This window comes from Notothenia coriiceps, unplaced genomic scaffold (assembly GCF_000735185.1).
Source record: "Notothenia coriiceps isolate Sejong01 unplaced genomic scaffold, NC01 NC01_scaffold00004495, whole genome shotgun sequence".
NCBI lineage: Eukaryota > Metazoa > Chordata > Actinopteri > Perciformes > Nototheniidae > Notothenia > Notothenia coriiceps.
The window spans coordinates 67,710-82,294 of NW_011337196.1; the positions used below are offsets into that span (position 1 = coordinate 67,710).

The 14,585-nt window shown below is 39.4% G+C and overlaps 1 long non-coding RNA gene across 1 annotated transcript; it reads left to right on the forward strand.

The window, feature by feature from the left end:
• The first annotated feature begins 1,184 nt into the window (after positions 1–1,184).
• LOC104942407 (uncharacterized) lies at positions 1,185–13,131 on the forward strand. Its single transcript, XR_798008.1, has 2 exons — positions 1,185–1,368; positions 10,929–13,131. It is a non-coding gene; the product is annotated as an uncharacterized lncRNA (long non-coding RNA).
• Positions 13,132–14,585: the final 1,454 nt, after the last annotated feature.

The window sequence follows — 14,585 nt, forward strand, 5'->3', positions numbered from 1 at the left end:
ACCACTCCAAATGTGCATTAAACCTCCCCTGAAAATAATTTCAAGACCGAATTTGTATTTTCTACATGTCCTCAGTAGGAACGCTTCCCACAGACAGTCAGGAGGAATCAGAAAGTATCAAGAGACAGAGTGACACATTGTTGGTTGAGGTCTGTGATTTGATGGCTATAAAAAAAACTATAAAACACTGCCAAATGTAGGGTTTATATTTAGTCCATTTAAACAGAACTCGTTTTAAACACATGGAATACTTTTCTATGGATCTGTCCCATGGGAGTTTTGATGACTTTGAACCAAAGATGTGTGAAACTATCCTATTTAACCAAGGTTAAAAGGCAGCCCTGAACAGGAGTTTGAGTCCCCTCAAGCCATACTTTGCACCCAAAACATTGTGGAACCCCCTTTTGGACAAAAACGGCTATACCAAAAGGGCCCTATGTTATGTTATAATAAAGTTGGATCAAATAAATGGAAGCGGCAGAAGAATTGCTCTGGGATCACACATGTTTGGTTAACACCAAACAGATGTAGGCATACTGTATGATTACTGCATTATAGCAAGGATTGTATACCCACTCAGACAGGAAAGAGATGGCAGCTGCAAGCCATCAGCGTGGAGGGGCAGGCAGCCCAAACTATAGGCCGCAGCCTACTCAAACACACATGAACGTATGCACATGTTCGCAAATGTACACGGCGAACGTGCAGACACAGAGGAGCGTGTGGAGGCACGAACACACACAAACACGCACACAAACTAATCCCTTTTATCTCGATAATCCGATGTTTAACGTCAGGGCCCACCGTACGCCTACCTCCATCTTAAAAAGTACAGAGCTTCTGCCAAATAACATAAACATCCTGAAACGACCACTTCTCGGCGTCATTATTTTTCTTCTCATAACAGAGCCTACTGCCTGGTTATTTCAAGGATCTGGGTGACCCCCGAAACCAGAAGTTTCCTCACTCCTCCTCCCTTGTTATTTAAGGAACACTTCAGTGTTTCCTTTTCTGCTCTGTGTGTGTGTGTGTGTGTGTGTGTGTGTGTGTGTGTGTGTGTGTGTGTGTGTGTGTCTCTCACTGGGTGTGGTTTTCAACTTGTGTGAATGATGTGGACTCTGTAGTCATAGCTTTGACTCAGTCCACACCCTTCAACTTAAAGAGGAGTTTGGAGGAGGTGGAGCAAAGCAACGCTCGGAGCAGAGTTTGAGCTTGGACTTGAGTTCGGAGGCTTTTGCAGGCAGCATGTACGTAACCTTTTGGATCTTTTCAGTTTCAGCGTGTAGAGGCATCAGGTTTTTCTTTTTTCTCTAACCGTCTCTACTTACAAACATGTGTGAGTTTTTCTGCTTCAGTAGAGTTTCAGAGGTGAGTGAAGTTTGTATGTGGTGGCTGTTGGGAAGGTGAAAATGAAAGACTACAGAGAGATTTATGACACTATTTAAAGAGTTTAAAATATGCGTGTGCTTTGTAAACTTGTCAAATAGAATTAATTCAGAGGTGATAAATTGCTCAATATGTCTGCATATTTATTCAGTTACTTTCTTTTGTTTGTTGGTTGATTGTAAAACGACATTATATAAATTCAAGCTTTAACAAACAGCAGTTTTCCAGAATTAGAATTGATTATATTTCTAATAAATATGATTGTGTTTACCGCTTCATGCTGCTTGGTCTTTCTGTAGTTTGTGTCCTGATGTGCACTTCGACTAGCGCTAAATGTAGAAAGTGTATCAGCGAAGCCAATTTGCATGATGTTTTTGACTAGATAAGTACATATTAATTGGATCCATGGTGTACGTGGCACGCTTTGGTTTGCTCTTCTCTCAGAATGTTAAGGCTACTTAAATGTTGTGGTTAAATGTTCATAAAAGTGGCTCATCCATTCAAACTGAGAACGTATTTTAGGCCCTGCTACTTTTCAGTTGTCCGTACTTATGGCAGTTATGTACTCTCTACTTTGGCCACCCTCTTCTTTCTTCATTAATAAACAAATCAGTTTTCATCAGAAGCTGCTGCATTTGATGTTCACTGTTCGGCTTGATCATGTTTAACTGTAACTTTAACTGGATTGACATTATTTTTCCAATGTAATTTGGTAACTGACAAACCCAATAGGAAACTCCGACCATGTGGCTTCTCCTCTCCCTCGCTTTCTCTCTTTTTCATTCTCGCTCTGTCTTCTTTCCTCTCGCCATATGTTTAAAATTGGCACAGATGAAGGAAGTCTCCAGTCTTTTCCACCTGACATCACTTAAGCATTACACACATACGTAAACACACACACAATGGACTCCCCCCATTCACCGCTGCCCAGTTGGCTTTACTAGTGTGGAAAAATTCAACCGATGCTGTCCAGAAAACATAAGCAGAACACACCAAACCAACCACACCTGCCTCAGTTTATACGTCACAGGTATATTGTGTTGAGAGTACTACATACTACAGTACTGAACAAAGGACTGGAAGGAGCTGCTGCATGCCAGCGTGACACATTTTATTTGAATTGAAAATACTTTGTAAAGTGACGTATCTATTGTCTGTTCACTTTTACGCACTTGGGGAATTTCTGCTTTATTATTTCACTGACGGCATAGTACAATTGATCATATTTGAACTGAATTTCACTACTGTAAACGTTTTAACGCTAAAAATGTAGTATTTATGTTTCGAGCTGCATCTTTATTCATACTTTCTTTTTGACAAAATAGCAGTTTTCATGCAATTTGTCCACAGCACGGTGTACGACTGCTTTACCTCAGCTTTTGATCTTATAAACTCCAACACATCATAGAGTTGTACTGAGAGTGTCCAGGCCTTGCTGATTACATTTTTATTGAGGCTGATATTTTCAGTGGAAACACGAGAGCGCACTCCCAAATCAAGTATGTCATGAGGCTGTTTAACAGTGTTTATAAACACCAGCTTTAAAAAATGTTGGAATTAGTGGGATGTTTAGACAAGAAGATTTACATTACTTCAATCCAACAATAATTCACACGGATAACAATGACGAGGGAATCCAGAGTTACAATTGTATTTAAATAAAAGTCACTCACAGTTAATTCGTATTTATAACATAATTAAATCGGTCACATCTTGATAAAAATTGTTTAAAAAGTAGTTTAAATGTCATAGTTTTCATAGAGGATTAATTGTTAGTAATTTCTTTAATTTGCAATCATAAAAAGTAAAAACGTTATGCTGAAAAAATATAAGAAGTACATTTACATCAGCAAGATGACCTAAAGACAACGATTGGACTGCGAGGAAACAAAGGAGGAGTTTAGAGAAAGAAAGCTAAAAGTGCAAAAAGCAAAGCGAGGAGGAGGGGGNGGGGGGGGGGGGGGGGGAATGTCGAAAAACAAAGATGAAAGGCTTAAAAAGGCGGCAGTGCATGTTGGACGAGTGTGAGAGGATTTGTTCTCCTCAGTCTTGTTTACAGGAAGTTCTTATAAAGTTCCACAGATGGCCTCATTCACAGAAAGGCTTTTATTGTATTTTCCCGAGCCCCATAAACCCCCTTTACCTTCATTTATGTGTGGGAAAGTATGATTGCTGCTACTGCTGCTTGGCTCAAGGTTGGTCTCATCTTGAGTTTGCGTCAAAGTGGGTTGCACGCTCACTGCAAGCTGAAGGCTACTAATTGTGTCTTTGTGTGCGTATTTCACATTGAAAATGAATAGGTATTCCATCTATTCTTTTAAGGTCAGTGCTTTTAATAACTATGAAGACATTTTCATTTTTATTTTGTCACCTTCTGATCAGCTAACACACTGTAACTACTGAATACACAACCTTGAAGGACATGAAACTCAACAGTTTGAGTTTTGTTCACGAATACAAGTCATGTATATGATAGAATATATATGAGCTAAGAAACCAGCCCTGCTGTTTAATACATTTTGTTTTACCCCTTCTGCTAATGTATAAGACTTCATCGTGGGTCTGTTCGATTTCAAGCACCCAAAGCATTCATTTGGTCTTCCAGTCCCAGATGTTCAGTCCACAGAGGCACCTTTAAAAGCTGAAAAGGCCTATGTCCGTCTGGAACCATGTTGAGAAGTAAATAAAGTTAAGGGGTCCTTAAGGGCTGGTTTGCATCCAGATCCGTTGGCCTGTAATAGATTTAGTGGGAAAGGAGTTTCTGCAGAAGTGATTTGGCTGCACTGGCCAAACCTCAACTAAATTGTTTTTTTGATTTATTTCACAGGCAAATGTAATTAGGCTTATTTTTAGGCCTTTGCATTTGGTTTTACACATGCTGACCATTAAGCCTTTATCATTAAAGGTCTAGCTTTTTTGGGAAATGTTCTGATTCAATTGTTAAAGAATTCCAGAAGAGTCCATGTATTTTATTATTGAATCATTGTGTGCCATTTGAAGTGCACATGTCAGGAAAAGCCAGTCTCACAATGTTGAATTTTAATTACACAGTGAAGTTTTCTTTCTTAAAGATCAAAGAAAATGTTTGGAGCAGTTTATTCGTCTGAAATGGTCAATAAGATAGTCAGAGACAGTCAAATTACATACAATAGTTTAATTTATGTATTTAACACACCATGCTGTAGTGTACAGCTGTGACTAGAGGTACTTATGCAGTTGCCAGAGGATATATTGAAAATATTATAAAGTAGTTTATTAATTGAGTGTGTATTGAAATTATTATTATTATTTGTTGGCATTTATAGAGTTAAAATACTGAAAATGAATGAATATGTGTTATATCAGGACTTAAGTTGGTTAAAGTTTTAACTTGGTGAAAATGGAGAATAAAATGATTATATAATTTAATAACTGTTCAAGAAATGATGAATAAATGGTTGAAAAGCTTTAATGGCTGGAACAAAATGGAGTCCATTAAAAACTAATTGAGTTCATTTGGCACGGCGGGGGATGTTCATTTGACAAAAAGGTTGGGAACTATTATGAACATGATGTAGAAGTAATGTTGGAGTCTTTGACTGATATGCACAGAATGGGATTTTTATTATTAACTTTACTGGAGAATTCATGGATAATCCTTTCGAGCAATGCAGGCTGGATTATGACTGTTTTTTAAATCTGCTGTGGAAAAGTAGCTGAAGGCTATCTGAAGTCAAATCTCTCGGCCTCTGCAGCTGCTACGGTCTCTCTGTCTGCTCATACGTCATGTCTTCTCGCTCTGACTTCCCTCTATTCTCTCTTCCTGTGTCTGCCCCTCTGCCCACTCTCCCCCTCTTCCTGCCTATCAGTCTGTCCTCTCTTTATGTCTCGGGCACAAAGCCAACTTGTCCCTGCCTTAGGTTCACGAAAACGCAGTGCTTTGTCTGCACTGACTGACTGACTCACTGACTGACTCACTGATTAACCATCAGCTCTGGAGGGAAGCTTTAGATGTTGACGAAAGATCATCTTACAAAAACCTCATCCAAACCTTGAAAGTGAATATGAGCAAAGTGGCGATCTGAACATACAGTAGCTGCAGTTAATTTTTTTTTAGCACATTCCCGCAGGTCAAACTAGGATAAACCAACCATGTGTAAGCCCAGACAGACCCTGACCAATCATGTGTGTCCACTCCTTGGCTTAGACCCAAAAAAAGTGTCTAGCCAAAATACTGCAGCTGAGGCTGTAAAATCACGGGGTAATCACAAGAGAAGGACCCTAGGCGTTAGCTTTAGAGAGGGAAAAGGTAAGCTGAGGAGGAGTAGAGATTGTTATGGGCTCCCATATATGAGGCCAATCTTTGTGTGGAGTGTCGGGGTAATGCATTCCCAGTTTCAGGTGGCAGATGGTGATTCTTGGGTGTCTTTTAAATCGGAGCCATCACAGTTTCAAACATTCCTTTCTACCAGCGAGAGAGAGCAATTTTCTGCAAACTTTAACTGTCATTCAAAAGCACATGCCAGCACTTTCCGATAGGGATTCAGTTATTATTTTCAGCTGAGATAGCCAAGCAGACAGGCTTCAGGGGCTGTTACAATCTCCATGTTTTTGAGGCATTTAAGGTGAGAGAATATTTCGGATACAGTGGCTGATGGTGGCTTCTGTGGATTTCCTTTTACGGTCTCAGAAGAATGATTCTAATGTCATGGGATTGCCTTTGTTAAAGCTCTGAAGCCTGATTCAAAGTGGTTTTCTGTCTTCAAGTAAATCAAATCTTTCATGAGTTGAAGATTAAACAAACGTAACACCCTAATTTAGTCCCTTCCAGGGGTTCCCAAAGTGTGAGGCGCGCCTCCCCTGGGGGGGGAAGCCGCCAGAAAAAAATAAAGAGAAACAGTGAAATCTAGCTAGTTAACTTCAGCTAACTTTATGTGAGCGGCAAAATATGGATAGATTTTTAGTGAAGTTACCTAAAGTGAGAGAGGAGACAGCGTCTGTCAGAAAACGGAGGAAGTATGGTAATGATTATTTGAAGCTAGGATTTTCATGGACCGGTCCTGATGACACTCCACTGCCACAGTGTGTTATCTGCAACGAGGTGCTAGCTAATGACAGTATGAGACCATGTAAACTCCGCCGTCATATTGAGACGAAACACCCATGTTTGGTGACCAAGCCACAGGAGTTTTTTGACCGGAAGCTCAAGGAATTGCAGTCACAGAAAAATGTCATTGACACATTTAGCACTGTGAATAAAAAGGCAACCGAAGCATCATACCGAGTGGCGTTACGGATAAGGCAGGTAAACCTCACAACATTACTCCTCCCTGCTGCTAAAGACATCTCCGTTCCAACTATTTATCTCCGAGTGCAACGTATGAGGAAGCTGCCATCCTTAACCTCAACATGTTTAAAACATAAAGATAAAGAGGTTTAAAAAAGCTATTGTTTAATGTTTTAAGGAGGTGATGCTCAGCCAATCAAAAAATAGAAAGGTAGCGAAAACAGAGCATTTTATGACATTTTCTCTTACTGGACCTCTTTGAAATGCAATTGAATACCCCTGCATTATAGCAACAACAACAATAATAATAATAGCAATAATAATTGGGAGGGGGGGGCGCGGCTGTGATTATGTTCTCTGAGGGGAGGCTCACCTTCCCACACTTTGGGAACCCATATTCTTCATCACCTTCTATAACTTTTTCATGGGTTGGGATGGACAAAGTTGTGCCTTCATTCTTATGTGTAGCGTGGAGAGTGAAGGATGGAAAATGAGAGAGAACAGAAAAGAGTGAGTGGAGGGTATTAGTCATGAACGTACTTCCTGCTGTTATTGAGTGGCTTGGGCGGGCTGGAGCTCCGCCAGGCCAATTGTTGCTCATTTAGCTGTCAAACAGCCAAAGCTGGGGGGCAGCGACAGACGAGGAGTGAACAAGCTTCATACTGGCTGAAATGTAAGACTTTATTTTAATACTTTCATGTGACTTTCTGGAAACATGTGATCGACCCTTTGGGATTCAAATTAGGGTTACTTTTATTTTTCCCAGCTTATAAATTGATGTACTTTCGCTTTGTTTTGGTGTGGGTGTCCCAAAAAATCCTGCAGATGGAAGTACAGGCTCAAGCCCATGTGTGCAGGTTTCCAGCATTAATGCGGTAGAGTGGTACTGCATTAGTATACTGGTACTGCATTAGTGCACATCCCTATCCAGAAATACCACTTTAGATTGGCGGTTACAAATGGAGAGGGTGCAAGGGAGATGGGAGCAGGGATGCAGACAGGCAGACAGCACCCAGCAATTGAGTTTGTGTGAATGGCTGTCAAAGTCGAGACCTGAAACATACTAGCTTAAGGCTATTGTTTTCAGCCAGCTGTGAATCCAAATAAACGTGCCAGAGCACAAAAAGGTTTGAGGTAGTCGAGAACTACTGCAGCACTGAAACCAAAAGACACAGATATCAATAGCAGGATTGTTTACACAGGTTTCAAATTAACACAACAGAGTCAGAAGCAGACACACTTTCTCATTTGAGATTTGTTCCACGATAGGAATTTCGAGAAAAAGGGTAATGTGATTAAGGCCCCCCAACTGCCCCAATAATAACACAATTACTTTTTTGATTATGTTGGTTGCCATTATGTACCTGCTTGTTTTATTTTTGTATTTAATGCATTGGTTTGTTTCAAGATGAGTCTTCAGAGAACTCTTCCCAAAAACCTACAAAACCACCCATTTAGCCCTTTACGTAGGTTAAAGCAAAGTCTCTCTATCATTAAATAAATCTGCATTAGCAATTTCGAAAGCTATGACTAGCAGCAACAGAAACATGTCACTGAGAATATCAGTGTCAGCGGGAGAGGAAGTCTTTTGTTTATTCTGGATCGGTTGCTCATATTTTCTGTTTTATCAAACGCTGTGTTAAGATAAATATTTGCAAAAGCCAACAACATGCTCCCCTTTGCTCCTGATTCTGGGATGCAGCATGTCAACAGTGTTTCCTGGTAGTGAAATCCCATGTGTCCTTTCATTGTAAGGAGGCGATAGTCGTTATTTTACTTACAGTTAAGCATAATAACGCAATAATGACCGCTTGTTTCAAAACCTGTGAAGGTCTTAGAACTGCTTTCTTAAATGTGAATCATCATTTGAGTTTAATTCAGAATACAAGATGCCTTTTTGATGTTGCTGCTGCTTAACTGCATCAGCTCTTTAGTGTGCTTCTCCTGTTTTACAGGCAGCTCAAATGCTTTGTGAAAAGAAGCATTTTGCAACCAATTATTCTGCATTGTGTGAAAAAAAGGAGGGAAATCTATCTCTATATACAAGAAAGGACTCAATGACAGGGTTATAAAGATAGTGGTTAAGGATATTATCATTTTAAGAGACCAGCTGCTAAACAGCTTACACATCAGTGAATCCCAATATGTTCCATACATTTGCCACGATGCAGGTAACCTAGTGAGACCTAGAAATGTGTTATTTTTTCTAGGCTTACAAAGGCTAAATCAAAAAAGCTAGGCGATCAAATAAGTCTCAAAAAGGTCTATAGTCCAGAGACTCTGGCTGACTATCAGCTGAAATGAGGAGTGCATTCGAGTAGGGAACAGAATGGGGTGTACAATTATCTACGTGTCTTGAGCCCTAAACAAAGACTCTGTTTCACACTGATTGGCCAAGAGGGGAAACAAGCTGCTTTCTTTTCTTAATTACCCAAACCCTAACCCTGCGCAACATGTGATCTCAATAACCTTCCAATCACCTCAGGGGAATTGTCATTGTGATGTCACGTTGACCTAACAGTTCCCGTTACCTTGGTCTGTTTGAGCAAGCCAGCCACTTTCTATCAGGTTTGTATTTCAGACCAATAGTATAAGAATTCACATATTCAGTAACATCTTATTTCTTATCTTACTTATCTGTATAGGGGCAAGTATAAGTATTGTGGTATGCAGGAGTACAGAACATAGTGAATGTGGTACAGATACCTGGTATTACTACGGTAAGGACGTTTTTCATGTAAACTTCATCATCCCATTTCTCAACATTTCCAAACAAGTCTGCTTTAAGTGCAGGTTTGCCATCAGAAAGCAAACTGATGGAAAACTGATGGATTTCTACGAGCTTGACCAATCACTCACACACAAACTCACACACACACACACCTGCCTACGTACTAACTATTAATGGCAGCCTAGGGACATCAAATGTTGTTTGTCCAGGTGCATCAATGAAAGAAAACTCTGCTCACAAGCATGCGTGGTGTTTGTGTGTGCATATCGTAACATTTTGAGTGTGTGTGTGAGAGTTTCTCATAATTACAAAGTGATGAGGGACTAAATGTGCTTTGCCACGCTGATGTGTGCCCAGATAGACACCTGCAGCCAGCACTCTTTCTCTTTTGCCCTCACCTGTAACCTTCTTTCAGCACAACATGAATCATTTTCTGTATTTCTGCTCGTCGTTCTCTCACTGCCCTCTTCTTCTCCTTCCCCTACTCCTCCTTCTCGTCCTGCCAAAACATACCGAATTGTTGGTTTAGCTGGAGGGATTCCTGGCAGAGTGATTTGGTTGTGATGTCATGTAAATCACATTGCCAGGGATTTCCAACCAGCTACAGCTGAAACCCACACCAGTCTCCAACACCTGAAGGCTGCCCTGCAAGAAATCTTAATCCTTTTCTTAATGTCTTTGAGAAACATTTCAATTCAGACTATAGTTTAACATTTTGGGTTTGATGCATTATTTATTAAGAGTATTTTTGGTATGTATTAACAGCTAAGTCTTCTTATGAATACCTTCCCATATCACAGACTCATTGTTTTTTGTTCTGAAATACATGTTTTGCTAGGTAGGCTAGCTGCTAAGCTAGGTTAAACTAAGTGGCTGTTGATGTAGCTTAATGCTTACCATGCACACATGAGAGTGGTATCAATCTTTTCATCTGACTCTCAGAAAGAAAAAGAATAATCACACTTATCAAAAGGACTCCTGTAGTCCTCCGGATGCTTTCAGTATGTGTCTGTCCAGAGTTTGATGGAGGGGCAGGACTTAGCTTGCTCCGTGAACAGTTCAGTTGAAGCCTGTGTTCACAGTGGCTAAGTTCCGCTCCTCACAAGCATTTCCAGCTTTTAACTACCACCATTATTACAGCTGTAACCATGAAAATAAAGGCTTTTTCTAAAGATAATACACTACTACAATCCAATAAAGAGAATTGTAAGCAGCATCATTTCATGGAAGGGAACATAGAACATTGGATTTGTGATTGAAATTCCCACGCCATTCTCACCAATAATGAGAACAGCTTTTATTGGTCATACGTACATAGCTACAGTGTAGTTATGACGATGAAAATCTTAGGTCTCCTCCAACAGTGCAACACAATAAAACAGAAAAACAGAAAGAAATAGTGCAAACAGGTTAGGTTTATACTTCCTGTATAATAGACATATGTTTTGTTTGTGACACATATTGTATTGTATTTATTAGCAACAGGGCGGCTCAAAATATGCTTTATTTATTCCCTAAACATCCCCTTGTGTCTTTTCTTGACAGCAGACGTTGGAAAAACAGCGTAATTGGTCCACGCTGAGAGAAGAATAAGAAGACGAGGATCCTGATAAAGAGAGATGTGTAAGAGAAGGAGGCAGGGAAGTGAGGCCTGACTCATTCAGGAAGGAAGTACAGGAAATGTCCCATCAGGAAAACAAGTAGCGATGTAATTGTGATTCCTTCACTCATTTACTGTCCGGGTGGTCGTGAAAGCAGAGCATTGATTGTGTGTATCCATGTGTGTGTGCAGGCAGTTACCCATGTTTGGTATGTAGGGAAAAAAGTGAAAGAGACTTTGGTAAATGCCCGTGGTGATTGACCAAACAATGCTGCTAACAGCAAGTGTGCGTGTAGTTTTGTGTTAAGGACCCCCTTAAGTGTTTCCCAATTAAGAGGTTATAATGTTCATTAGGCCTTAAACCAAATTTCTGATTTCATGTTTAATATTTGTTTTGAATGTTCCTTTCATTCAACGTTATAATCATACTTTTTTTTTTACCTTTTTGTATGTAACACAATATTGTCTTACTATTCTGTTTTATTTGTAATGTTTGCAAGCTTTACAGCGCAATAATGATTTTGACAAACATTATCAAATAACATGAGACAAATAATTCAAATGAATATGAATGCAAAAGCAGAAATTAGTGAAAACATTTGTGTATTATTTGCAATATTGGTATAGTGGCTATAGTGGTATCTGTTTTTGAGTGTATTGCAAATGTGTCCTTTATATTTCAGCCTTCTCCTGTACAGTAGTGTATTGAATATCAAATGTGGTGTTGACAATGGTTGTTTTATTTCAATGATTCAAAGTTCTGGTTCACTAAATGTACTAAAAAGCACAGTTAACACATTTAGAAGATGAATGTAATGCATTTTAGGGATACTGGCTGTTGAGGTAAGTGAGACAGTGTCTGGGTTTTGTTGTTATGTCCAGACCTCCAGACGTCCTTATAGTCTGCAGTATATCTGGTTTTTGCTTCCCCTTGTGGTGAGGGGGAGACGGTGCCTGGGCTCAATCTCCTGTGCCTACTGAGCTGATAACAGTTTGATGTTAAACAAACACTGGCTCAGTTCAGCAGGAACCGGAGTTAGGCCTTCTAGAAACCGCAAAGGATTTGATAACTATTGAGGGTTACATAATGTACACCAAAAATGTGTATGTGTCTATGTTTGCCTAAGCACTATAAAGTCGAGTGTTTGCATCTGTTCCTTTATTACTAGTTTCTTCAGCTGAGGGTGCCATTATTTCTTTACTGCTCAGAATGTTCTTTAGACTTTTTCCACAAAGTCCCATCAAGGACATTCTTCAGAGATGAGGAAGCACAGGACGCACATAAACGTAGCCACAAATCCTGTCTGAACTTCTCACTGTGACGCTTGTGATGGAGGAAATCTGTTTCTGTTGGTTGTGTATTACTAGAAGATCACAGGAGCAGAGTTTTTCCAGTTGTACTCTCTACGCCAGGTGGCAGAAAGGCTCCAGTAAGACTCATTAGGGTGTCATTGAAGCCATTGTGATTGTTAATGGACTGCACTTTTACTTGTCTTGGTGAAAAATGTAACCTTGACATTTTTTTTTTTTTTGGATAAAAACGTTTTCTACTAATGTTTCATGCTCATAATATCTTGCAGATGACAGTTATTGCAAACAGACTCAATTTAATTTCAGACTGTGTGCTTTAGAGTTTCTTTTAGCCTCCTATCACTTTGTATTGCTGTTTACCTCAGAGCATGTAAAAGTTAAATATGGAGGATACTAACTTCAGCCTGTATTCAGCTTGGAAAAGCAACTGCTTGAATATCCAGTGCTGGGTGGTATATTCCACTTATATTCAAACTAGATAATCTAGATAAATAGGTTTTATTTTTCTTTAGTAAGTACGATATGTTTATCTCTGCTATCGTCACTCCTTCATTGTCTGTGGCAGCCAAATTCATTTGTTCATCAAGAAATTATGCACCACATCAAGGTGTCTATGAACAACCCCAGAGCATTGTTCCAACCTATATTTACTGACTGAGCCCTTTTGTTTACATTATTTATAAATGTCTAATCATTATGCAAGAGCTTCTTTGCACAGCATCACTTAGTGCCGGAAACTTCACCTTCTTCAATTAATCCTGTTAATGAGTTTATTCCTGATTACAAGAATATATTACCAAAGGTACTGTAAAGGAAATAAATATGTGCTTAAGTTAACCATAATGAGTTGCGTGGTGTTTCTTGAGCCATGAGTCATATCTGTTTTTGCTTGTTGTATCAGCACACAAAATCTTCACATTTTGCCCATGGGTGCAAAAACCATCCGCATTCACACGAACACCACAAATAGATATCCTTCATTTTTTCATAGGTACATACAGTTTACCCAGTGGAAGTGTTAATAAATACCAGCTACATACAAAAGGCTCCGTATCATTAGTGCGCCATTAGTTTTTCTCGCTGTAACAACGCAGCTGTAATGCTGAAAGGAGAAGCCGGTTCGCGTGACAACGGGTCATCTTCCCAATGTGAGAGAAACCACTGCATCAGCTGTGTGTTTGTTTGTGTGTGTTTGTGTTTGTGTCGCAAGTGCAATCTGTGTTCAATACAACAATAAATCATTTAAAAGTGTGTGTCAAGTTTGTTTGTGACAGCCTCAAAGCCAAACCCAGCATGAGGTTTCAACTTCCATTAATTAGAGGAGACTTTCCGCCCGTAAATCTTTACTGATTTATAGAAACTATTCCTCACATGTGATTAAACTGGTTCATACTGTCGAATATAAAATGTTCAATCTCTGTTTTTAGGCTTAAAAATGTGTGATGAGACAAATCTGTAAAGACGCTAATGATGCCATATCGGCGTACAGGTTGCATTATCCAGACATATACAATATTTGAATGTGAAAATTAAAGCAAAAGATCAAAATTAAATAGCTAGACACAAAACGAATGATATTTGTAGGTAAGATCGAGTATTCCTGATATTTTGAAATATTTTTAATGAGTGTTGAGCTGAGATAAACAACACAGAGTCTGAGGGCAATTTGAGGCACTTTAATTGGCTCCAGTGTGCAAAGTATGCTTCTCAAAACTCAGAGAAAGCTCATGGCTGTGCTCTCTGACCTGAGTGGATCTGTATGCGAGACGTTTTGTCTTCTTAGGTCTGTTAGTTGAGTGACCTTTGTAAGTTTCGCTTGTTTGTTATACTTCTGATATCTTAGAATTAAAGCTCATAGATATAGTCAAGCTTGTGTTTAATGGAAAACATTTTTGCTTGACTTCATGATCATCCACAAGCAAATGCCAAGCTTAGCACAAAATAAATAAGGATTGATAAGGCTAAGTGTTTTAACTTAAGGGAAATGGCTACAGATGGATGCCATGAGGGAAGGGTGAAGGCTGTATAAAATAAAGCAGCTGTTAGCAGCAAGTGAGCGAGGGTGGTGGAAATAAGTATCCCAGCCATTTGTGTGTACGTTTCGGTAAAAGTACCCCAAGTTCAGATTATACCAACGTGACGACCCCTGCCTAACTTCTCGGTTCTAATAGTTTTTACCTGATTTCCTTCTTGTCTTAACACGGATCATCATTTCATTTCATTTCATTTTTTATGTGTCCCGCTCATGGTACGTAAAACCCAATGTACAATAATTGCCAACAAAACATGTC